General features: G+C 39.8%; 1 protein-coding gene across 18 annotated transcripts in view; it reads right to left on the bottom strand.

Annotated features, from left to right (window-relative positions):
• The window catches only part of MGA (MAX dimerization protein MGA), a 159838-nt gene that overhangs the window by 94793 nt on the left and 38013 nt on the right, over nucleotides 1-27032 (bottom strand). For 15 of the 18 annotated variants that reach the window (XM_068549707.1, XM_068549796.1, XM_068549772.1 and 12 more), the window contains exon 1: nucleotides 1132-1216. The exons of 2 other annotated variants lie outside the window; for them this stretch is intronic. The gene's annotated coding sequence lies outside the window, so the exon portion shown is untranslated. Of the gene's footprint in view, nucleotides 1-782; nucleotides 1016-1131; nucleotides 1217-27032 lie in introns of those variants that run through there. One more of the 18 variants, XM_068549716.1, reaches the window with a different exon arrangement.

The following is a 27032-nucleotide window of genomic DNA, read 5'->3' as shown; positions in this document are numbered from 1 at the left end:
GGCAGCGCGCGGGTGGGCTCGAGAGTTCTCTTGATCCACGTGTCTGCCCCGGCGACGCGAACCCTGGGAGAGTGGTCTCCCCTCATAAGGAAGAGTACTTTCGTTACTCACGTTGTTCTGCCATTGGTAACCCTTCCTTTCAGACCACCTACACTCTCCCTGCTTCCAACCTCGCCAGAGGAGGCATCTCCAGAGTTCCGAAGGCAAAGCAAAAACCTTCACATCATGACACTACCACTTCCTACTCTCAACCCAGTGTGAAATAATCCCTAACTTCTCCATACTCTTCGCACGCAGATTCGTCAACTTTGGTTACTGGTGCTCGGAGCGGTTTATTTCTGTCCCAGACCCACCTACCGCTAACGGCAGAGACCTACTTGACAAATAGAAGCGGGAAGGCACACAAACAGAGAACTAGCCAAAAGCTGCCCCACAGAGGAAAAAAGAAAATAACACCTGCTCTTCCCACCTGTTTTCCCCGCCCTCATTTCTGCACTTACGAACCACCGGTCCTTTGTTTACCAAGTTCCCACTCCTATACAGCTCACTTCCTCGCCCTCCTTCTTTATTAAACTCGCAGTCTTGCTTCAAACAACCTGCCAGGAAATTACATGCTGGGCGAGAGCTTTATACAGGTGTCAAAACGCTGCACACAGCTCCTTAGAAAAGCGAGGTCAGCAGTTTTGGAACCCCGAGACCTGAGCTCTAAAAGGCAAAGCGCACAAGCACGGCTCTCGACCTAAAGCTCCACGCCTGGCTGGAAGGCGTCACGCGGATCGTACCATGCGGTGCGGCACCCCACGCACGCGAGGGCAGGCCCGCGCCATGGGCGCTTCTCACCCCGCCCGCCTCGTGGCCTCTTGCTGGCGTCGATGTTCCCAGTTAGTTCGCGGCGCGACGCGGAAGTGAGGCCGGGGACGCGCGCGAGGTGACATGCGCAGCCTCGCTCAGAAGACCACAGGCGCGCGCCAAAGGCGGCTCCGCGCAAGGCCTGGCCTGGCCGGAGCGTGCGAAGATCGCTCAGCAGAACGCTTCTGACACCATAGAAAATACACAAGAGCTTCAAACTCTCGGAAAACTCCCATCGGGCCAGTACTAAAGAGACGTCCTCCACCCAGGCCCGAGAGTTACCGTGCGGGGCGTGGCCGGCCTCACCCGGAGTCCTTCACATCCCGCTGGGGGCGGGTTATTCTGTTCGGTTCGCACACCGTGTGTCCGCTCCAGCTGAAGAGCCTGCGCGCGCATCAAACGTCCACGTCATCGCGCACGCGCTCCTACCCGCTCGGAGGCCGTTGCGCAAGCGCAAAAGGGGGCGCGAGCAGCACCTCCCTCGCCCCTCCCCCAACACCAGGAGGCCAAACGGCCCCGGAGCTGCGACAAGACCCTTGGGACCCGCCCCTGGAGCTGAAGCCGCTGCCTTTCCGGGTACCAGCAACCGAGAAAAGCCTACTGAAGCTTCCAGAATCATGAGTGACGAGGGTACCCCAATTCCCTCAGCCTCGCACACGAAGCCTTCGTGAAAACTGTGAAACCTCTGCCCGCGGACTTTCGCAACTGAGCCTGCCACCTTTTCCCTTGGGCTCCTCGCCGGCCCCGCCCCTGCTGAGCCCAGCCCCACCCACGTGGGATTCCGCAGCCCGCAAGGCTTCATTGGCCCGTCAAATGAATCCACGATCTTCCTCCCCAAAGTGCTGTGGGCTTAGAGAGTGCCAGAACGTCGGGAAACCTTGAGGAAAAGACCCTGAGAGACGGGTGATGGAGTTTGCAACATCCAGAACCGAAGAACACTAGTAAAGTAGGGAGGAGTCCGAAAACATCAATGCCGAGTGGGAAGGGAAGAAGAGTTGCTACTAGCTTGCCTGATACAAAGATGAAAGATGTCCTGATAAAACAGTAAAACGTGGAAATAAGAATTTTGCACGATAGTGTTATCCGAGCGTTAATGCCCTGATCCTGCGTTTTCAATTTTTGTTTGTTCAAGATATTTAAGCTATGAGGTGCAAACAAAAAGTTATCTATGATGTGTCAGGCGGTTGTCAAACATCAAAAATTATCTTTCTTCTTACCCACCCCTTACCAGCCATTCTTTCTTCTCTGCGAACACGCCAGTAAAAAGGGAGAGTTGTTTAAAGTTGTAGAAAAGAGACAAAACAGAAATTGGTAGTAAGAGAGCAGAAATTGTGGTCCATGTTTCCAAACTTTCCTTTCACTCTCTTAGAAGAATTGTCAAGTACTGAGAACCTACGACCTGCTAGGTGACTTGACATAATAAAACACTGTGAAGGACAACATGGAAGCAACCTAAGTGTCCATCGACAGATGAATGAATAAAGAAGATGTAGCACATATATACAATGGAATATTACTCAGCCATAAAACGAAACGAAACTGAGTTATTTGTAGTGAGGTGGATGGACCTAGAGACTGTCATACAGAGTGAAGTAAGTCAGAAAGAGAAAAACAAATACCATATGCTAGCACATATATATGGAATTTAAAAAAAAAAAAGGTACTGAAGAACCTAGGGGCAGGACAGGAATAAAGACGCAGACGTAGAGAATGGACTTGAGGACACGGGGAGGGGGAAGGGTAAGCTGGGACGAAGTGAGAGAGTGGCATGGACATATATACACTACCAAATGTAAAATAGATAGCTAGTGGGAAGCAACCACATAGCACAGGGAGATCAGCTCGGTGCTTTGTGACCACCTAGAGGGGTGGGATAGGGAGGGTGGGAAGGAGGGAGATGCAAGAGGGAAGAGATATGGGGACATATGTATATGTATAACTGATTCACTTTGTTATAAAGCAGAAACTAACACACCATTGTAAAGCAATTATACTCCAATAAAGATGTTAAAAAACAAAACAAAACAAAACACTGCGAAGGAGAATGAGGAGGTTACAAGAAAGTAGCCAAAAAGAAGAGGCTTATCCAACAAGACTTATCTGAGCTGGACTCCAGGCATACTAGGAAGGGTCTTCTTTCTCTGCCTTCTGCTCTTCCTGAGAGGATATGCCACACCATGGGGAGAAACTGTGCTGGAATTAATATGGAATGGAAAATATGCAGGCTAAAGTTGACGGACTTCTGAACTTGCTCTGAAACCCCCATTCAGGCACTGTCAACCACAGCATTAACAGTGCAACAAACGAATAATATCCAAGATACTAGGCAAAAGTGAAAAGTAACAGTTTCTTTCACACCTTCCTCTTCTTCCCTGATCCCAAGCACCTCTTTCCTGGAAGCTGCCTTTTCGGAATCTCCCACCTCATCCAAGAATGCCTTCCTGTCAAAGGTCTAAGGTTTCCTCATATAAAATTTCCACTTTCTGAAGCAGAAATAAAATTTGTGTTGACTTGTTATTAATGCATCTGATCCTAAGGTGTAAATGAATGATGACTGGTTAACAACCATGGCTAGTCAGAGTTGCATCCCAAAAAGAACACGTTAACACAAATGATATCCCTAATTGGAGAACTGGGGGTGAGGGAGAATGGAGTTTTTCTTTTGCTACTCTCTCCCTACACCAGGCAAACATATTATGAAATGCCAGACACTTAAAAAAAATTTTTTTCAAGATTTAGCACTGGATCTCCTGGTGGGAGAGGTAAACTACCTGTATTTTTTCAAAGTGGGATCTACCTTACCTATAAAGATCTAGAGATGTACTATCAAGAACCTGAGAACTTGTAAATGTTGTTTATATATATATAATCTAAAAATAATATTGCCACACCATTTCAGTGGCCTATTTTTGATTTAACATCATGCTAGTACCAAAGTAACCACTTTTTTTGTTTGCTTTTTCAAGCAACCTCTGTGTTTGCATTCAGGGTTTAATGCAGTGTTTCTCAGACTGGGATCCTTGGGTGTGCTCTTTGGATATATAAGAACTTCTTCCTTTATAATTTTTTTTAATATTTTTTTGATGTGGACCATTTCAAAAGTCTTTTACTGAATTTGTTACTATATTGCTTCTGTTTTATGTTTTGGTTTTTTGGCCGCTAGGCATGTGGGATCTTAGCTCCCGGACCAGGGATCAAACCCGCACCCCCTGCATTGGAAGGCGAAGTCTTAACCACGGGACCGCCAGGGAAGTCCCTAGAACTTCTTCCTTTAAAAGGCATCCGTATATAACCCGTTTTCAAAATTCCAAACTAACTACAAGAATTGACGCTCTTGAGTTTCACAGGTAAACCTCAGTGGTCTAGTTGAAGAGCCCTAGGTGACTGCGTTACCACCCAGTCCTGGAATGTTCTAGGAGTTTCCACGTGACTTCGGGTGCCTGTGGTTGAATCGTGTGGGCCAAGCTTCAGGTGCCAGGAGATCCTGCTCCTTTCAATTGGAATTCTCTCATTTCAGTTATCAAAGCTCACCTTGTTCATCCAGCCTGATAAAAAAATCTTTCCCTGGGACTTTCCCTGCTGGTCCAGTGGGTAAGACTCCGTGCTCCCAATGCAGGGGGCCCGGGTTCAATCCTGGGTGAGGGAACTAGATCCCGCATGAATGCCACAACTTAAGAGTCCGCATGCCGCAACTAAAAGTTCCCGTGTGCCGCAACTAAGACCCGGCACAGCCAAAGTAAATTAAAAAAAAATTTTTTTTAATCTTTCCCAGGACTTCCCTGGTGGCACAGTGGTTAAGAATCTGCCTGCCAATGCAGGGGACATGGGTTCGAGCCTTGGTCCGGGAAGAACCCACAGGCCACGGAGCAACTAAGCCCATGCGCCACAACTACTGAGCCTGCGCTCTAGAGCCCGTGAGCCACAACTACTGAGCCCGTGTGCCACAACTACTGAAGCCTGCGTGCCTAAAGCCTGTGCTCCACAACAAGAGAAGCCACCGCAACGAGAAGCCCGTGCACCACAACAAAGAGTAGACCCCGCTCGTCATAACTAGAGAAAGCCCATGCACAGCAACGAAGACCCAATGCAGCCAAAAACAAATTAATTAATTAATTTTTAAAAATCTTTCCCTTGGATTTCTTTGGTTGGACCTTCAAAGAGATTTTACTAAATATTAGGGGGGGTGGGGATAGAGAATGCATGGCATATAAACAATATGGCTAGAAAGAACACAGTTTTGAATCAAGATTGCTCTATAAACACATAAGCCCTATCCATTTACATGCACATTTTTCCTATTTGACAAATATCTCAGTGCCTTGTATATGCTGAGGAAAGACAGGCACCTCATGCACTGTTCAGAGGTCTACACTAGAACCCCAAAGAGTTGGCACAACTTAACAGAATCCACCAGCAAGACAGACGATATTCCTTATCCAATCTATCCAGATCCCACCTTCCCAATTCCAATTTCTACTGAAGACATACCTTCCTCAAATGACTAAAAGAGAAAGTGATCCCACTCTTCAGATGAGACCATCACCAGCCCTCCTATAACTCCTGGGTTGTTGTCTTGTTTACAATATCTTAATTCAATACAATAAAGACCATTCTTAGAATAAGAGCTACATACAGACTAGGTTACAAAAGAGGCTTGTTTTTTGTAACAAAAAAAAAACCTGTCACTAGCCAGGTTTCACTAAAAACTTGTGTGCTAGGCAGAGGGAAAAGAGGGAATCATAACAGCTTATATATAACTCCATCTTTGCCTACTATTTATTACTGCAACTAAAACCAACTCATGCAGAGGGACAAGGTATAACTGGCTCTGATATCTGAAACTTGGACTAAGGTACTAAAAGTGGCAAGAGTCCTGTCCTGAAGGAGCTATTAATCTATCCAATGAATAGCTTTAAAAGTTTCTTAATCAGTATAGTAATGTGATTAGAAGCATGTTTTAGAAAATATCTGTTAACAAAAGTAAGGATGGGAAAGAGAATAGAAATGTGATGGAATGTTATCAATGTTCATGGAGAAACACCATTCCCTCTTGCTGCCCCATATCTTAAACCTGCACAATCATATTATTTTCCCTTTGACTAAGATCTTCCCAGATGCCTCAAACCTAACTTATTTACTCTTCATGCCTAAGCTTAAATGTCACTTCTTCAAGAAACTTTCCTTAACCCCCAATGACAGATGTCTCCCTGTTATATGCTCTCATAGTACCCTGTATTTCTTACAGCACCTACCACAACTGTAATTATTTTTAAAACTATGCATTAATGATGTCTTGCCCACTAGACTGTTTGCTCTACTCTATTCTAGTGCCTAGCACAATGCGTGGAACAGAGCAGACACACAGTATCTGTTGAATTAATGAATATGAAACCATAGGTCCCAGTTTTCCAGGCAAGTCCGAATATCAAATATTGACTTAATGTCCAACAATTTGGGATTTGGAAAACAGGGTCATAATACATTTAACCATACTCACATTAATATTAGCAAACAAGCATCCTGCTGTGGCCAACATTTTCCAAAGGTGTGCAGTTCTAGTTAGAAAAAACTTGTACCATTGACTCTTACCTCAAATTATTTCTCCTTAGAGGAATGGATAAATATTATTGACAGGGCAGATGCTTCAAGAGATAAGAATATTTTTCTAGGAAACTCTACTCATTGACTGCGTTTTGCATGAGTGACTTTTGACAATATTACCTAGGAAATCAACAAAGGCAAGCAGATTCTTTGCACTGGGAGAAATTCTATGATCCCATAATTTACCATCTGCTAACAAAAGCAACACGTTGTAACAGAGATTGCCATCTGCATATACTCCATATACAAAAAAAAAAATTAGTAAATATCTTCAAGATGAAAGGATACTTTAGTAACAGTGAATTTGTTTTAGTAAGATCTAAAGGGGAAAATGTCAGAAATCAGTTAAAATGAAGTTCAGAAAGCTAGCTTCAGGAGGATTATAAAACAAGAAAGAATAGATCTAAAAGAAAAGTAAACAATAAACATTTTCAATGTAGTATTGAGCCCGTAGAAGAAACATCTTATCTAGGAAAGCATAAAAGGAAGAACAGGAAGAAGTTTATCTAACTAAGCCTAGAGCTGTGCAGGGATTTAAAACACTCATGAAAACATATAAAAACAGAAACTAGAACTACTGGCCAAAGAAGAGGACTGGGAGACAGCAAGTAAACTGCAAGGCTGGAATCAGGCAAAAATCAAGAAGCCTATGGCAGAAAAATACACTGAAAAACTGTCTGCAAATGCGTATGAAAGAAGGCATGCTTACTTTACATGAAGGGCACCACTGCCTCATGGAAATGAGCTATGGTGATCAACGTAGTGGTTCCTAGACTACTGGGACATCATAAACCAGTAAAATTTCCCCCAAAAAGATTTAAATGACCATCACAAGGTGACCAAATTTTTAACTTACAAAGTACACCACCTACTACTATTACCAGTCTTTCTTAAAATAATGGGGTTTTTTAAAATTATTTTTTGGGGGGCTGCTCCACACGGCTTGCGGGATATCTTAGTTCCGCAACCAGGGATCGAACCCAGGCCCCCTACAGTGGAAGCACGGAGACCTAACCACTGCACCGCCAGGGAATTCCCAAAATAATGAGTATTTTAAGACCAAAAATCAAGGAGAACATATCTCATAATGAATAATAGTCATTTATTTTTAATACATTTAGATAGATGAAAAATGTACTCCACTGTTCTTATTTCGTGATATACCACTGAAAATTTGCAGCAGGTGTTTAGAAATGACTGCTAGCCACATAGTAGGCTCCCTGGATAGCTAAGATCTGGTCTTCTGAGAAAAAATAACATACAAGAGGCCTGGGATGGGGTAATAAATCACTTTGCCAAGGAGTCAAGAGTCAGCCTCTCCTCATCAGTAACAGTAGAAGAGAAGAGGATGTTAGCCAGGAGATACCCCAATCCAGACTAAAGGACAGCCACATAATTAGCAAGCTACTCTGTGTGTGTGTGTTGGTGGGGGGCAAGGAGTGTCACTGAAAACAAGATGATAGCTTTAGCACTATGGCAAGATCCTAGACCCTCGACAGAACTATATGAGAACAATGTAGTAAAACCAAGAAACAAGGTCAGATTGGGTGAACCACCCACTGGATCAATGCATACTTAAGAAAAACTGTGGGACACATGGTGGCTCATGGTGGCAAAGGAAGAGGCAGGTCAAGCTGGGCTTCAGGCATATCAGACATAAAGGAAAAACAGGGGTGTAAAAAAACTTGTTTTATCTGAGAAGTAAACCTAAGAGGATTTTAAATGACTTAAAACTAAACACTGAAAAAGGATTTTATAACCTTTACCTTTACTAAAAATGTTAGCTATGATCTAACCACTGGAAGGCAGGGAATACCTGTTAAAGGAAAGGAAAAAGGTGTATTGAAATATAGAATATAAAGATTATTCAAGCAAGTTGAACATAGTGCATTATCCAAATTAGCTATATATAGATTATAAATTGTAGAGAGTACACAGAACCGATATTTTTCATCCAAGGATTAATTCCACCCAACATTCTCTAAATAAGGATACAATCAGTTAAGTAAATATGTGTTAAGCACCAACTATGTGTAAGGCACTGAACCAGGGATAAAGGAATGAATAAAAATAAGTCCCCTTGAGTTCTAGATGAAGAGACAGGATAATAACATTGCAAAACTATTGTTGGCAGTTTGGAAAAAGCCTTCTAGGAACATCATAGGAATGCTCACAGCCTAGGGAATCTAAAAGATTACAAAGAAGAGGGGACTTTTGAGCTGGGTCCTGAAGGAGAAATAAAATTAATGAGAGAGAAAAGAAGGACACTGCAGGCAGTAGCTATATAATCAGTAAACAGAGAACTACAATAAATTATCCACAATTTGGAGACAGGGCTACCTTTATAAAACAATGAAGTAAAGATCAATGCAATAGGTAAAATTAGTACCATGTAGAAGTAACCTACCCTACGAAATGGGATTGGACACTTGGGAGATACTTACCCAATCTATAACTCCATGATGCTCATGATATATATACATTCACTCTTTCAAACATTTAGATCCCTACTCTATACTGTCAAACATTTATCAGAGGTGTACAAAAGAAAAACTAGAGAAGCACAGCGTAAAGAGGAACTGTCACTGAAGTATCAAGGAAGGCTTAATGTTAAAAAAGAATGTCTAGAAGTTGACAAAGCAAAGGTGGGAAAAGTTTTCTAATCAGAAAACAGCTGTGCAAAGGCACATGATATAAAAGAACAGAGTATTAATTTCTTCAAACATTTGTTGTGCATTTACCACACACAGATCATGGAACACAAAAATAAGATACGATTCCTGCTCTCAAGAGCTTGCAATCAATTATCAGACAACCAATTATCACATAACCAATGATCAATGATGACAGCAAAAAATAAAGAACGCTATTTTTATGGCTCTCTGTCCAGGGTGCAATGGAAGCACAAACAAAGGGCAGCTAAATCAGACTGAGGAAGTCAGAGAAGAATTCCCAGGGAAAGTGAAGAATGAGTAGAAATTAGCAAGGTATGAAAGAGCAGGGGCAGAGTGGGTGCAGAAGAATAGCATTTCAGACAGAAAGCAGCCTATGTGAAGAGAGAAACAAGAGAGGGAACACATTCAGGGAGCACAAGTACTGTAATATTGTTACTATTAAAAATGTCCGGGGTTTCCCTGGTGGCGCAGTGGTTAGGAATCCTCCTGCCAGTGCAGGGGACACGGGTTCGAGCCCTGGTCTGGGAGGATCCCACATGCCGCGGAGCAACTGGGCCCGTGAGTCACAGCTACTGAGCCTGCGCGTCTGGGGCTTGTGTTCCACAACAAGAGAGGCCGCAACAGTGAGAGGCCCGCGCACCGCGATGAAGAGTGGCCCCCGCTTGCCGCAACTGGAGAAAGCCCTCGCACAGAAACGAAGACCCAACACAGCCAAATAAATAAATAAATAAATTTATTTAAAAAAAAAAATGTCCATGATCTGTGGAGAAGCATAACTATAGGACTAGAAAAGACAAAGGGAGCCATATTTTACAATACTTAGCAAGCAAGAGGTGGAAATTCATCTTATAAGAAGAGAAGCCATTCAAGGGATTATAAGAAGATACATGAGGGACTTCCCTGGCAGTCCAGTGGTTAAGACTCCGCGCTTCCAATGCAGGGGGCACAGGTTCGATCCCTGGTCGGGGAACTAAAATCCCACATGCCGCTCAGCTCGGCCAAAAAAAAAAAAAGAAGAAGATATATAAAATACTCAAACTCACATGTTTTAAGAAAATTACTTCTGGCACTGGTTAAGACCATGTGGAAGGTGCAAGACTAGAAGCCAATCAGACTTCTCTCCATATCCACCTACATACTTGCTCACATCAGAAACCCAAGTAATTCTTGACACTTTCCGCTTCCTTACCTGCCCAAATGTCTAGCCAATCACCAAATTTTCCTGTTGTTTCAACATCCCTGACTTCCTGACCATGATATGATCTCAAAGCACCACATATTTGTCCTTACTAGAAATTATCACAGGTCTAATATTTATACTTACTTGTGTAATTCTTTCATTGCCTTATTTCTCCCCCTTATCCCACCACCCCCACAAACTAGCCTATAAATTAGGAATTGTTTCTTTTTTAACCTCTACGTTGTACCCTCAGCTTCTATTATAGTTCCTGGCACTTAGAAGCACTCAATTTAAAACATTTTAAACCCATACGTTTCATTCCACCTCCACTACTGCCACCCTAGTCCTAAATACCAACAGCTCTTACCTGAGCTACTACAATAGACTTTTTTTTTCTTTTTTTCAATAGACTGTATCTCTAGGTACTCATTCTAGCTCTTCTCTAGTCCATTTTCCACAGCAGCAAGTGACACTTTCTAAACATAAATCAGTTCATGCCAACTCTGCCATTTATAACCTTCCATTAGCTTCTCATTTCATTCAGAACAAAATCCAAACTCCTTAATATGGCCTACAGATCTCTGCATTCATGTCATTCTCCCCATAACATACCATACTCCAGACACAATGACCTTCTGTTTGTCAAATGCTCCAAACCCTTTCCTACCTCAGGGCCTTTGTACTACCTTTTCTTTTTGCCTGAAATGCTTCCAGTCCCCACAAATCTTTGCTTAGTTAACATCTATTCCTCCTTCAAGTCTGTGTAATTGCCACTACCTCAATGCTATCCCTACTCCCTACTCTAAATTCTCTCAAAATACCCTGTTCTGTTACTTCATGACACTTATCAAAATGTATAATTACTTATTTGTGATCATATAATGTCTACCTCCTTCACAAATAATAAAAGCTAACATTTACTGAGCATTTTACATATATTAACTCATTTAATCCGAATAACCAACGAAGCAGGAACTACTTATCAACCTCATTTCAAAGATGAAACTGAGGTATAGAGAGGTTAAAAAATTTGATCTAGGTCATAAAGTAGTAAGGAGTCAAAATTTGAATCCAAAGTTCACACTTTTAATCACTATGCTACTGAGTAGGCTTTGAGAGAACAGAGTAACTATGTCTGTTTTGTATATCACTATATACTTAGGCCTGGTGCTAAATATAAAGCAGGCGTTCACATATTTGCAGAATGAATGGATTAATAAATAATTAAGAGACAAATGATTAGATTTAGAGGCATACGTGAGAGGGATAAGAATAAAGTGGGATAGAGGCAATGATGACAGCATCAATTTTGGACATGCTGAATTAAACACAGCTCAGGAACATCTTAGGTCTCAAATTCTTAATTAGAAGACCACAGATCTCTAAGGAGTCCATGAAGGGGCTTTAGGAGGCCCAGGAACACCCTAAAACAGTAAGCAAAACTTAGTGTGCCTGTGTACTTTTCTGGGAAGAGAGAAATACCATTAATCAGATTCTTAAAGAGGTATGTAATCCCCCTAGTATTTAGGAACCATTGATCTAAGTGGAAGTGTCTAATAGGCATTTGGAGATAAATGTGTGAGCTTTAGCTAAATACAAAATTTGGGGAAGTAACTGAAGCCAGAGATTTGGGAAAGTTTACCCCAAAATGTATAGAGAGTAAAAGACTTCAGAAGGTTATGGTCAGAATCCTGGGAAAACGGACATTTAGAGGACAAGTGGTAAAAAGAAATCTAGGAAGGAGAAGAGAAGACGTAGTCACAGAGGTAAGAGAAAAATAGGTGAGAGTAGCATCACAGAAGCTTAGGAAGGGAGAATGTGTCAAAGAATAAGGAATCAGTCAGCAGGGTCTAATAACCAAGGAGTCAAGGACTGAAGAACAGAAAAATGTGTTCCAGGAACTACATGTAGTTTCATGAGTTTGAAATACAAAGCGGAGAAGTGCAGTAGGACATCCAGATGGCCAGGAAGTAAGGAGATAACCAAGGTCTAGTGCTCAGAAGAATCATATTAAAGATATAGACAGGGAAATCATAAATGTATTTGAAAGAATTAAAATGAATGAAATTATTCAGGGAGCACATGCAGAGGTGGGGCTCTAATCTAGAATCCATGAATGACCTTGGGGGAGGATGTCCTATGAAACTCCTAAAATTGTAAGCAGAAGTTTGCATAATGTACATATGTGCAATTTTCTAGGGAGAGTTCATAAGTTTTATTAGATTTTCAAAGGTGTCTATGGCCCCCAAAAAAGGTTAAGAACCATAGGAGCTGAATGAAAAAAGAAGAGGGTCTAGCTAGAAAGTAAGTCCGGAGAATATCAACATATAAAGGAAACCTGAAGCTTATCAAATGGAAGTAGCAAATCTAAAGAACTAATGTACACAGAAAGAATGACAAGTCTGCACCAAACTCAGAAAATAAAAAATATAAAAATAAGTTTGGTATCGTATATGCTACGTAAGTATTTCTCACACTTTTCCAACCATGAGTCACAGTGAAAAATACATTGTTAATCAATGTATACACACAGGTTACTGAAGTAATTTTCCAGTAACCTGTAATGACAACAGTATGATTCCCTAAAACATTCATCTCTAAAAACAGAGGGGAAGAGACTGGAGTTTATAAAAGGTAGGTTATTTAAGGTCTTGGGCTTTTGTTTATGCTTTTTAGTTGTTTTACAATGACTCTGATGTTTAGATATTTCTCTTTAACTTAATTTCTTTCAGTTATTATATATACAAAAAACTTTTTAAACTAATTTTTTCTTTCAAGAACCAACATTAAAATGTCCCCTGGCTTCCCTATTTCACTAGTTTTATTTACTCTTGATCTACAGACCATGTCTCACTACTAGAAAAGGGGGGGAAAGGGATGGGGTGGGTAGGCAGATAAGATTCAGCATACACAGATGAAACCGATAAGCCCCAAAGAGTAATGGTTCCTCTGAGAGTAGTATTTCTGAAGTACAGGCCCTAAAAATGCACAATTTAAGGGATTAAAGCTTGAGAAAGAAGAGTAACAGCAGATAGACCAAAACAGTTCCGTAAAGTGGTTAAGAAGAAAAATTCTGAAGTCACAGTGAATCCCAACTCTACTGATCATGTGACTTGGGCAAATTACTTAATGTCTTTGTGCCTCAGTTTCCTCATCTTTAAGATGGAAATAATATAACAATTTCTACTTCAATGAGCTGTTAAGAGCATTAAATGAGATATAAATAAATGTAAAGCTCAGAGAACGATACATGTGTCCCAGAAAACAGTGCATGTATAATCATTCATTAACTGTTAGCCACTGTTTAATTCTTAACAAGTTACTTATAACTTTAAAAATAAAATATTAATGGGACTTCCCTGCTGCTCCAGTGGCTAAGACTTGGTGCTCCCAATGCAGGGGGCCCACGTTCGATCCCTGGGCAGGGAACTAGATACCACATGCCGCAACTAAGAGTTCGCATGCCACAACTAAAGATCCCGCATGCTGCAACTAAAGATCCCGCATGCCACAACTAAAGATTCCACATGCCGCAACTAAAGATCCCGCATGCCACAACTAAAGATTCCACATGCCACAACAAAGATCCCGCATGTGACAACAAAGACCAGACGCAGCCAAATAAACAAACTTAAAATTAAAATATTTGTTATTTATTATATTATTTTCAAAGCAACTACTTAAAATAAATAAAATTTTGAAAAAGATCAGTCTCAAAAAGCACACTTTGTACTTTCTTAGAAAACTTAGAACAATGGATTTAAAAGAGTCTTTGGGAATTCCCTGGCGGTCCAGTGGTTAGGACTCAGCGCTTCCACTGCCAGGGCCCAGGTTTGATCCCTGGTCAGAGAACTAAGATCCAGCATGCCTCGCGGTGCAGCCAAATAAAAGTAAATAAATACATAAATATTTTAAAAAGTTAAGAGTCTTCAAAAATCATCACTCTAAGTTAATCTATGGAGCAGGAATTGTGTCTTTTACTTTTATCAATGATGTACATGTACTTAAATGTTTTTCTTCAATAACCAAGACAATTAGTACTTTATAACCATTGTCTCTGAGCCCTCTGAGTCTTTTATATTCATTCTGAATATTAAGGCTGTTTTCCTCTATTTGCCTATGTTCTCCCACTTAATTTAAAATGTCTTTTAGGAAAACCAAGAATTTTTTTGAATCACCTTAAAGTGCTCTAAAAATAGAAAAATCCCATATAAATGCTAAGTTTATTACCAAAAAAAGCAATAAAGTGATCAAAAATCACTTTAATTGACACAGCTAAATTCATTAAAACATAAATTCACATTTGTATTGATTCTTATCTTTTTAAGAATTTGTTTGTTTCATTTAATCCACCTCTAACAGTTAAGCTATAATAGCCTCTTTGTCAAAAAAAAAGAAAAATACACACACACACACACACACACACACACACACACACACACACACACACTGGGCTACTACTCAGCCATTAAAAAGAATGAAATTTTGGGACTTCCCTGGTGGCACAGTGGTTAAGAATCCGCCTGCCAATGCAGGGGACACAGGTTCGAGCCCTGGTCCAGGAAGATCCCACATGCCACAGAGCAACTAAGCCCGTGTGCCACAACTACCGAGCCTGCGCTCTAGAGCCCGCGAGTCACAACTACTGAAGCCCGTATGCCTAGAGCCCGTGCTCCACACAAGAGAAGCCACCGCAATGAGAAGTCTGCACACCGCAATGAAGAGTAGCCCCCGCTCGCCGCAACTAGAGAAAGCCCGCACACAGCAACGGAGACCCAACGCAACCAAAAATAAATACATAAACACATTTATTAAAAAAAAAAAAAGAATGAAATTTTGCCATTTGCAACAACATGATGGACTTGGAGGAAATTGTGCTATGTGAAATGTCAGAGAAAGACAAATATTATATGATATCACTTATATGTGGAATCTAAAAAATAAGACAAACTAGTGAATATAACAAAAAAGAAGCAGACTCACAGATACAGAGAACAAACTAGAGGTTACCAGTGGAAAGAAGGAAGGGCGTAGGGGCAATATAGGGGTAAGGGATTAAGAGGTACAAACTATTATGTATAAAATAAGCTACAAGGACATATTGTACAACAGGGGGAATATAGCCAATATTTTAGAAGAGCTATAAATGGAGTATAACCTTTAAAAACTGTGAATCCCTATACTGTACACCCATAACTTATATAATATTGTACATGAGCTATACTTCGATTTAAAAACTTATTTTAAAAATCCATTTTTAAAAATTAACAATAAAGAATAAACAATCACAACCACACATATATGCACAAAAAGAAGGAACAAAGGATTATGTGGTTTTCACTCAACTCTAATAAAGGATTTTTATACCATACTTATAGTAAGAGTATACCTAGCTTTCCTGAATCGTCTGAGGATAAACTCCACCTACTGACAATTTCACAGCACTCTGTCAAAGCTTCCTCAAACCTAGTAATTTGCTGAGACATGTAGAAACAAAAAATTACAAAAGTAAAAAACTTTCTGTTATTATTTCCTATCCTATACAAAGTCAGCCAAGATTAAAATTTCAAATTAAAGTAAGAGCAGTACCTGCCATTTTTAATAAATTATTCTAGATTTACTATTTTCTAGGTCGTAAGTCTTATTTTATAAAATTATTTATTTATTTATTTATCTATTTATTTATTTATTTGGTTGCACCAGGTCTTAGTTGTGGCATGTGAACTCTTAGTTGCTGCATGCATGTGGGATCTAATTCCCTGACCAGGGATTGAACCCAGACCCCCTGTACTGGGAGCACAGAGTCTTATCCACTGTGCCACCAAGGAAGTCCCCTAGGTCATAAGTCTTAATAAACACACTTTTCTTAAGGGGAAAGAAAGTTCATATTCATATATATTTTTCACATAAAAGATCTAGGTTAGAAACTCCAAAGTCTAAGAGCTCTTCAGGTAGTACACACACACACACACACCAACAAAATTGTACAAATCTTTCCTTAAATAAATAAAAATCAAACTACATAAACTCCCGATCTCTCTTTTTTTACTTTTTCTCTTTTTCTACGACGGTATTAATCCTGACATAAACCAGTAGTATGATTTAAGGGTTGTCAAAACACCATCCAGAATGATTTCCCTCACAGATCTGCCTCCATCAAGCACGATTTTCCTCCCAGTAGACTTACTCTTTCAGGTTAAGGGAGAAGTTGGCAAACTATTACAGCCCACAGGCCAACTAGGGCCCTCTGCCTGTTTTTGTACAGCCCATGAGCTAAGAATGGTTTTTATACTTTTAAATGGTTGGAAAAAAAAATCAAAAGAGGAATGTTTCATGATGTGAAGGTTATATACAATTCAATTTTAAGTGTCCATAAATAAAACTTTATTAAAACTTATTTATTTACACATTGTCTATGGCTGCTTTTAAAATGACAGATTTCAGTATTTATAAGAGACCACATATGGCACTCTAATGGTTTTGCAATGCTGCTCAGAGCACTACAAATTACAGTAATGCAACTGTAATGACAGCTTTTCAAGCACTAAGTTATCCCCATACATTGTATTTTATATTACTAGTGCATACCCTTTAAGTCAAAACAAGAAGATAAAAGTGAGCTTCAAATATCATACTTTTAAGATATAATGGAGTGTAGATAATCTTGTTATCAAATTAGATTGACAAAGCATTAGGTTTATTATGCAATGACACTACAGCTGTGCTGAAAGAATACAATATACATCAACATTACCAGACTAAGTACTCATCACAGTATTTCCAACTCATGGAAAAACACAATCAGAAAAATTAGAAAACTTAAAGAGAAGATCCCTTCACAGCTGCATTTCTTCACAAAAAAAAAAAAATGAGGATGCAACCAAAGTAAGCTGCTGAGTGGCTCATTTGTTAGCCAAGCAAGGAAAGCCTTTTATCAATGGTGAGGTAATTAAATCAAGTTTAACTATAGCAGCCAAAGAAATGTGTCTAGAGAAAATAAATTTATTTGAGAATATAAGCCTTTTGGCAAGGAGCTGAAGACATTGGTAGCAATATCAATAAAAAGCTATTCTATTCATCAATTTATAAACACATACAATATCAAAGCAAATGATTTTGAGTGTTTTCCTTGGCTCTTGATGAATCATAATAATTAGCCTGTATGAATAATCTGCATGAAACAACAGGCAAGAATATTTTCAAAGAAACTGGGAAAACACTAATTCAGCGCAACCTGAAATGGAATCTGCTAGGATGCATTACAAGTGATGGTGGTAAAACTACATGTGGGCAGAAAAGGGCTTAATTGGACAAATTTACAAAGTTTATGAAAATTTAGGAAGTTTAAAGCCTACAGTTATTCACTGCATTATTCATCAGAAGATACTTTGCAGAAAATAACTGAATCTATCATATTTTATTCAACTAGTAGTGTCAGTGGTTAACTTCCCTCTCATGTACTTAACCATCCTTGAATTCATGAATTTTTGTCAGAAATAGAAGTGAATATCCTGATTTGCCCTACCACTAAGAAGTTAGCAGGCTTAACAGTGCTAAAGTTTTATTGTAATTTTTTTGAGCTGAAATTTTTCTGAATAAGAAGAACTGCCCTAAACAACTATTATTGAACAACGAATAGCTTTGTAAATTAGCTTTTCCTACAGACCTGATAACGATTCTCAATGAATTCAACCTAAAATCAAGAGGCAAACAGTGACTACATGCAAAACTTACACTGCAACGAAGTCGTCTCAATAAAAACTAACACAGTTTGAATCACAAATAATGTCACGCTGTATACATATCCCATGCCATCAACAGTTGAAAGAATATGCAACGTGTCCACTCCCAGAGATATTACCTCACACCTGTTAGAACGGCTATCATCTAACATCAAAAATACAAGAGACGGACTTCCCTGGTGGCACAGTGGTTAAGAATCCGCCTGCCAACGCAGGGGACACGGGTTCGAGCCCTGGTCCGGGAAGATCCCACATGCCACGGAGCAACTAAGCCTGTGTGCCACAACTACTGAGCCTGCGCTCTAGAGCCCGCGAGCCACAACTACTGAAGCCCGTGCACCTAGAGCCCGTGCTCCTCAATAAGAGAAGCCACAGCAATGAGAAGCCCATGCATCACAATAAAGAGCAGCCCCCACTCACCACAACTAGAGAAAGCCCATGCACAGCAACGAAGACCCAACACAGCCAAAAATAAAAAATATAAATAAATAAATAAATTTATAAAAAAAAAAAAGACAAGAGATAACAAATGTTGGCAAAGATGTGGAGAAAAAGGAAAACTTGTGCTCCAATAGGTGGGATTGTAAATTGGCACAGCCACTATGGAATCAGTATGCAGGTTCTTCAAATAATTAAAAACAGAACTACCATATGATCCAGCAATTCCACTTCTGGGCATATATCTGAAGAAAATGAAATCATTATGTTGAAAAGATATCTGCACCACCACCATCACCACCATCACCACCACCACCACCCGCCATGTCATTACTTATAATAGCCAAGACATCATGGAAACAACCTAACTGTCCATCAACAGATGAATGGATAAAGAAAATGTGAGATACATATACATACACACACAATGGAATACTATTCAGCCTTAAAAAAAGAAGGAAATTCTGACATTTGCGATATGGATGGATCTTGAGGGCATTATGGTACATGAAATAAGTCATACGGAAAGACAAATTCTGGGGCTTCCCTGGTGGCGCAGTGGTTGAGAATCTGCCTGCCAGTGCAGGGGACACGGGTTCGAGCCCTGGTCTGGGAAGATCCCACATGCCACGGAGCAACTGGGCCCGTGAGCCACACCTACTGAGCCTGCGCATCTGGAGTCTGTGCTCCGCAACAAGAGAGGCCGCGATAGTGAGAGGCCCGCGCACCGCGATGAAGAGTGGCCCCCGCTTGCCGCAACTAGAGAAAGCCCTCGCACAGAAACGAAGACCCAACACAGCCATAAATTAATTAATTAATTAATTTTAAAAAAAAACATATACGTCACATTTTAAAAAAAAAAAGACAAATTCTGTATGATCTCACTTATATGTGGAATCTTAAAGGGAAAAAAACCCTCATAGAAAAAGATCAGATTTGTGGTTACCAGAGGCAGGGGGCCAGGGGGTAGGGTGGGAGGGAGGATTGGAGGAAGATGGTCAAAAGGTACAGACTTCCAGTTATAAAATAAATAAATACTGGGAATGTAATGCACAACATGATGATTATAGTTAACACTGTTGTATGGTATATATATATATATATTTTTTAATATTTATTTATTTAGCTGCATCGGGTCTTAGTTGCAGCACACGGGATCTTTGTTGCAGCACGCGGGATCTTTCATTGCAGTGTGCGGGCTCTTTGTTGCGGTGTGCAGGGTTCTCTCTAGTTGTGGTGTATGGTATATTTAAAGTTGCTAAGAGAGTAAATCCTAAAAGTTCTTACCACAAGGGGAAAAAAACTAATTTTTTTGGTATCTATATGAGATGATGAATGTTAACTAAACTTGTGATAATCACTTCGCATATACATAAGTCAAGTCATTATACTCTCATCTTAAAACTTACACAGTGCTGTATGCCAATTATATCTCAATAACATTGAAAGAAAAAAAGTGGAAAAGAAAAGATGTCCATTCTTATACAAATTTGTAGTACATATATTTTCTGAGTTCCAACTACTGTTCCAGTAGAGTTTTTCAGACCTTGATACAAATGAAAGGATATTTCCCTATTACAAAATCCATTTACCTGTGCAGTTGAGGAGCTTCCACGTAGCTTTAAATCAGAAGTAATTAATCTGTAATTAATATTAAATGGCAAGTATCAGGAGAAAAATCTAACAGAGTTCTGTAAGTGCCTTCCAAGTAATGAACAAGCTCAATTAGAAACATACACTTGTGGAATGATATCAGTATTTGGCAGTAACTTTCTATGTAGTTTCAAATATGAAACACACAAAAAACCTCAAACATATTACCAATAACAGATGAACATTTGCAATCAATTTTGATGCTAAGGAATACTAACTTTGAATACTAATCTCAACTAAACAAAATGTTGTCCTCCAAAAAAAGAAATCCATTCTTCTCCTCAGTAGATAGGTACTACCAAAAAATAGATACTCAATTATTATTGTTTTTTTCCTGTTATTTAAGTACCTACATAATATCTTATTTTGCCCCTTGGCCCACAAAGCCTAAAATATTTACTATCTGGCCCTTACAGAAAAAGTTTGCCAACCTCTATGTTAAAGCATTAGCTCTAACTGATTAGCTATACAACCTTGGACATCAATTAGCTTCCCCAGGTCTTTGCTTCCACATTTATAAAAAGAGGGGTATTGAAGGAAATCCCTATGGGACCTTTCAACTCTAATATTCCAATAATGATAAGTTTTATATTCACTTTATATGATAATATTTTGAATGGGAGCTTTGACCAATTTATAAATTATGAAGAAATGTCCTATTACACAAAGAATGAAGAAACACTTTATTAATACTACAGAAGACCAACAAATGGCGCTGGTACAACTAGATCTACACATGCGAAAGAATGAAGTTGGACCCCCTACCTCACACCATATGCAAAAGTAACTCAAAATAGATCAATGATCTAAATGTAAGCACTAAAATCATAAAACTTTTAGAAGAAAACATGTGGGAAAATCTTCACAACCTTGGATTTTGGCAATGACACCCAAAAGCACAGGCAACAAAAGAAAAACAGATAAACTGGACTCCATTAAAATGTGAAACTTTTGTACATCAACGGAGCTTATTAATAAGATAGTGAAAAGACAACCCACAGAATGGGAGAAGATATCTGCAAGTCATATATCTGATACAAGGCATGACAGATAGATAGATAGATAGATCCAGAAGATATAAAGAACTCTTACAGCTCAACAACAAAAAAACAAACATGCCAACTCAAAAAATGGGCAAAGGACTTGACTAGACATTTCACCAAAGAAGATATATAAATGGCCAATAAAAGGACATGGAAAGATGCTCAACGTCGTTAGTGATTAGGAAAATGCAAATCAAAACCACAATGAGATGCCACTTCATTCACACTAATTTGAATATAATCAAAAAAGACAGATAATAACAAATGTTGGCAAGGATGTGACGAAACAAACTCTCATAATCTTTTGGTGGGAATGTAAAATGGTACAGGTGCTTTGGAAAAGAGTTTGGCAGTTTCTCAAAAGATTAAACAGAGTTAACCTATGACCCAGTAATTCCACTACTATGTATATACCGAAGAAAAATGAAAAAAATATGTTCACCAAAAAAAAAAAAAAAGTACATGTTCATACCAGCATTATTCATAGTAGCCAAAAGGGGGAAACAATCCAAACATCCATCAACCACAAAAAGGAATGAAGTATCAATACATGCTACATCATGGATGAACCCTGAAAACATTATAAGCGGAAGAAGTCAGTCATAAAGGACCTCATATTGCATGAATCCACAGATATACAAAGTAGATTGGTTGCCTACAGCTGAGGAAGCTGGGGGGAAATGGGGAGTGTCTGCTAATAGGTACAAGGTTTCTTGTTAGGGTGATGAAAATGTTCTAAGGTTGACTGTGGTGATGGGTGCACAACTGTGACTATACAAAAAAAAACAGTGAACTGTATAATTTAATTGGGTGAATTTTATGGTATGTGAACTATATCTCAAAATTTTTTTAAAATCACGGAGTAAAGTCTTACAAATAAATGCTGAACAAGAGTACTAATGTCACAAAATTAAGATGCAAATGATGTGTAATCCTTTCTCAACTACAAGAAAAAAATTATTTCACTTCTCTGCACTAAACTTCACTCATCTGTAAATTCTCATAGTGATTTTAAGATCAGTGAGAACTTCAAGACAATTAAACAATGAGCACCAAGTTGTACCTATATTCTTTAACTTAGAATAAAAAGACCTCAATACTCTGAATTTGGCTTTTTCACTTCTGCTGTGTGCTGGACTAAATATGCCCCACGCTTTTTTTTTTTTTTTTTTACCTGAACCTTTTGCATTTACAACTGCCACTGCCTTAGCATCTCCTTCCTGCTGCTGTAGTCCATAAATTGATCAACATCATTCTCCCTAATTCCCTCCTGAAATCCTCTTCCTTCTCAAAAGTCTAGTGCTTTCATGGAGCCTGTCTTGATGCCCTTGCTGTGTAAACATTGGCCTTCTTCTTCTAAATGCCAAAGAATTTGGTTTGTCATTCTCTTTTGGTGCATAGAAATCTAGCTCTCACCATGCTGGACAAATTCAACAGAATTCCCCCTCAAGGTAAAAGCTCTACCAACAGCCCCTTGCATATTAAGGAGCTGTGAGGTGGCCTCTAACCACCTCACAGCTCCTTAATCTCCATGTAAGTAACACATGACCCTGGCCCTTGGGCCTAGCTACTTAGATAGGGTGGATGCACCTGACCCAAAGGTCACCAGTCCTACTGTCTCGTCATCAGCCTACAAGGAAGAGCTTGCTAAAGAGCTAAGCTCCACAGAGATAACAAGACAGATTCTCTCTCTCAGATGTACAAATGCATTCTCACTCTCAACTAAATGGAAAGTGGTAGGAGATATTTATGTAGTTGGGAAGCCGGAACAGAAACTAAAACATTGCTGGAGAAGCGGTAAGATAGCAGAGACCATACATGAGATGAAACCGTAAGGAAAGAAAAAACATATACAAAGAGGAGGGTGAAATCAGCAATTGTATGATAGGAATGGTATGACCAGAGACCCAAAAAAGGCATTAAGAAACCCCAATGCAGGGGGAGAAAACTGGACAGCTACATGTAAAAGAATGAAATTAGAACATTTTCTTTCTTTATTTTTTTTGGCTGCATTGGGTCTTCGTTGCTGTTCGTGGGCTTTCTCTAGTTGCAGCAAGCAGGGGCTACTCTTCGTTGCACTGCACAGGCTTCTCACTGCGGTGGCTTTTCTTGTTGTGGAGCACGGGCTCTAGGCACGGGGGCTTCAGTAGTTGTGGCTTGTGGGCTTTAGAGTGCAGGCTCAGTAGTTGTAGTGCACAGGCTTAGCTGCTCTGCAGCATGTGGGATCTTCCCAGACCAGGGACTGAACCTGTATCCCCCGCATTGGCAGGCAGATACTTTTTTTTTTTTTTTTTGGCTGTATTGGGTCTTCATTGCTGCGTGTGGGCTTTCTCTAGTTGTGGAGAGCGGGGGGCTACTCTTCGCTGCGGTGCGCGGGCTTCTCACTGTGGTGGCTTCTCTTGTCACGGAGCACAGGCTCTAGGAGTGCAGGCTTCAGCAGCTGCGGTGCGTGGGCTCAGCAGTTGTGGCTTACAGGCTCTATAGCGCAGGCTCAGTAGTTGTAGCGCATGGGCTTAGCTGCTCTGCGGCATGTGGGATCTTCCCAGACCAGGGATCAAACCCGTGTCCCGTGCATTGGCAGGCAGATTCATAACCACTATGCCACCAGGGAAGTCCTGAGGCAGATTCTTAACCACTGTGCCACCAGGGAAGTCCCAGAACATTTTCTAACACCATATAGAAAAATAAAATCAAAATGGACTAAAGACCTAAATATAAGACCAGAAACCATAAAACTCCTAGAAGAAAACATAGGTGGAACACTCTTTGACATAAATCACTGCAATATTTTTTTGGATCTGTCTCATAAAGCAAAGGAAACAAGAGAAAAAATAAACAAATGGGACCTAATGAAACTTAAAAGTGTTTGCACAGCAAAGGAAACAATTAACAAAACAAAAAGACAACCTATTGAATGGGAGGAAATATTCACAAATGGTATGACCCATAAAGGGAAACAGTATGGCAGTTTGTCAAAAAACTAAAAAAGAACTACCATATGAACAAGCAATTCCACTCCCAGGTATATATCCAAAAAAAAACAAAAACACTAATTCAAAAAGATACATGCACCCCCATGTTCACAGCAGCATTATTTACAATTGCCAAAATATGGAATGAGTGGATAAAGAAGATGTGGTGTGTGCATGTGTGTGTGTATATATACATACACACACACACACACACACATGCTGAAAAGGCTATATATATATATACACACACACATACACACACACATATATATGTGTGTGTATATATGCATGTGTGTGTGTGTGTGTGTATATATATACATATATATATACACATATATAAAATACTACTCAGCCACAGGGACTTCCCTGGTGGCACAGTGGATAAGACTCCATGCTCCCAATGCAGGGGGCCCGGGTTCGATCCCTGGTCAGGGAACTAGATCCCACATGCATGTCACAACTAAGGAGCCTGGTGCCGCAACTAAGGAGCCTGCCTGCTGCAACTAAGGAGCCCGCCTGCTGCAACTAAGACCCGGCGCAACAAAATAAATAAATATTTTTTAAAAAATACTACCCAGCCATAAAAAATAATGAAACTTTACCATTTGCAACAATATTGATGGACTTGGAGGGGATTATGCTAAGTGAAGTAAGTCAGACAAAGAAAGCCAAATACTGTATGATCTCACTTATATGTGGAATCTAAAAAATAAAACCAGTGAATATACCAAAAAAGAAACAGACTCATAGATATAGTGCACAAACTAGTGCTTACCAGTGCGGAGAGGGAAGCAGGGAGGAGTAAAATAGGGGTAGAGGATTAAAAGGTACAAAATACTATGTATAAAATAACTAAGCTACAAGGATATATTGTACAGCACAAGGAATATAGCCAATATTTTATAATAACTATAAATGGGATATAACCTTTAAATATTGTGAATCACTATTTTGTACACCTGAAACTTACATAATATTGTACATCAACTATACCTCAATTTAAAAAGTAATTTTTTAATCAAAAAAAAAAGAAACCCTAATGCAGGGGGAGAATGATGACAAATTCTCATGCTGAAAAGGCTGTAAGAAAACCTACTCTACAGCTTCAGTGGATCCTTCCAGTTCCCTAGCTATATCCCAGTCTCCCTGAGACCTGGATCGACACTGCCCTTCCTGGATTACTGTGGGATTCCAGGCTCCCTTTTACCACGTGGACCTGTGCAATGAACATCCAGTTCTTAAAGAAACCCAAATATCTCTTCATTACTTGTGATAGAAAGAAGCCTAACATACACTAATAACCCTTCTATCAGCAGTCACCTCCTTGAAAGCAAAGACTAGGTTTATTCAACTTAGAATTGCCAGAAGTACCTAGAACTGTGCCTTCTACAAAACTCAGTACTCATGGAATTTATTGTAGAAATACTAAATGAACAAAGCCTCAGATATCCAGATTGTTCTAAGACAGAAGCAATCTAGACACAAAGGAAAATTCAGAGATATAAAACTATTCCACTGTACATAGAGGTCCAAAGCAGTGAGAGAGATACTGATCCTAACCCATTAACTACTACTGACCTAGACACAAGTAAATCAAGACATTACATTCCCCTGGCTATAACTGAATCAAAGATGGACACATGGCTCTTCTGGTCAATGACAGTCAAGCTCAGGACTTTAGATGAAGAGAAGTTCTTCTTACTGTACTTGAACTGGAAGGGCAGCAAATGGAGTTATTTCAGCCACCTTGCTGCCATATGAAACCTAAATATCAAATCAACACACAGTGGAGAGCAGATGTGAGTTCAGAGAAGGAAGCAGAATAGGTTGCGGTGACATCATATAAACTACAAAAGCCATACCTGAAGCCAGTGCTTTCCCTGGACTTTTCAATAACATAAGACAAATTATTCTCTTTTTAAGCCAATTTGGGTTAGGTTTTCTAACACTTGCAACCAAGTCTTTTAATTCGTATAGAAGCTCCCCAAAAATCTGCAGTTCACATTTCTCTTTTAATTTTTACAAAAATTCTAGCACATTTTATAATAGAAAAATTAACGCATCCTTCTACTTGTTTACCCTGACTTAAATCTGGCTTCCCCCTAAAGATTTTCTACAGTTCTCTCTTTTTACTGTAATCCATACCCCCCACAGAGCCAGAAGTGGTTGCCATTCACTTGCCTTTCTACAGTAGCTTCCAGATCATGACCATCCTCCTTTATGGCCCCACCTTCAAGATATATCTTCTCCTCATCACTATCATCTTCTGATCCCTTAGTCATACCTTCCTCCTTCACTGAAGACCGGGGAGCCCAATTCAGAGTATTCTTCTCTATTAAATCTTCTATTACAATCTTGGGAGATTTCAATGTCCATGAAGATTACCCCTCCAATTACTGTACATTAGAATTCATAGGCCTCTTTAGTTCCAAAGATTCTTAGCTCAACTCTATTTTAGGCATCTATTCTTCAGCTCTTTACTCTGAATCTTGCCATCATTTAAAACTGTTCTCCCTTGATTACTCCAGTAGCTCACCAAAATCTTACTCTGACTTTACTCTGTGACTTTACAGAAACCTCTTGTCCCTCAAATCCTGATTCCTCCCAACCCAGATGCTATGGTTGGACATCTAAATCTCTTAGCAGCAACTTCAGATTTGTACCCCTTTCTCTGAAGCTGACCACAACACCACAGCTCCAGGCCAACACTGTTTCTGGAAAACTGAGCTACTCTAAAGAAAAACCACACTAGATATACTGATACCACTATAAAGTCTCCAACCTTATTCCTTTAAAATAAATTTCATACACTCCCTCTTCCATGCCCCTCAACAACTCTTTCAATCATTTTCTCAACTCAAGCCCGCCAGTCACTCCCT

Source organism: Eschrichtius robustus, chromosome 1, assembly GCF_028021215.1.
Source record: "Eschrichtius robustus isolate mEscRob2 chromosome 1, mEscRob2.pri, whole genome shotgun sequence".
Lineage (NCBI taxonomy): Eukaryota > Metazoa > Chordata > Mammalia > Artiodactyla > Eschrichtiidae > Eschrichtius > Eschrichtius robustus.
This window is presented reverse-complemented; position numbering and strand designations above follow the sequence as displayed.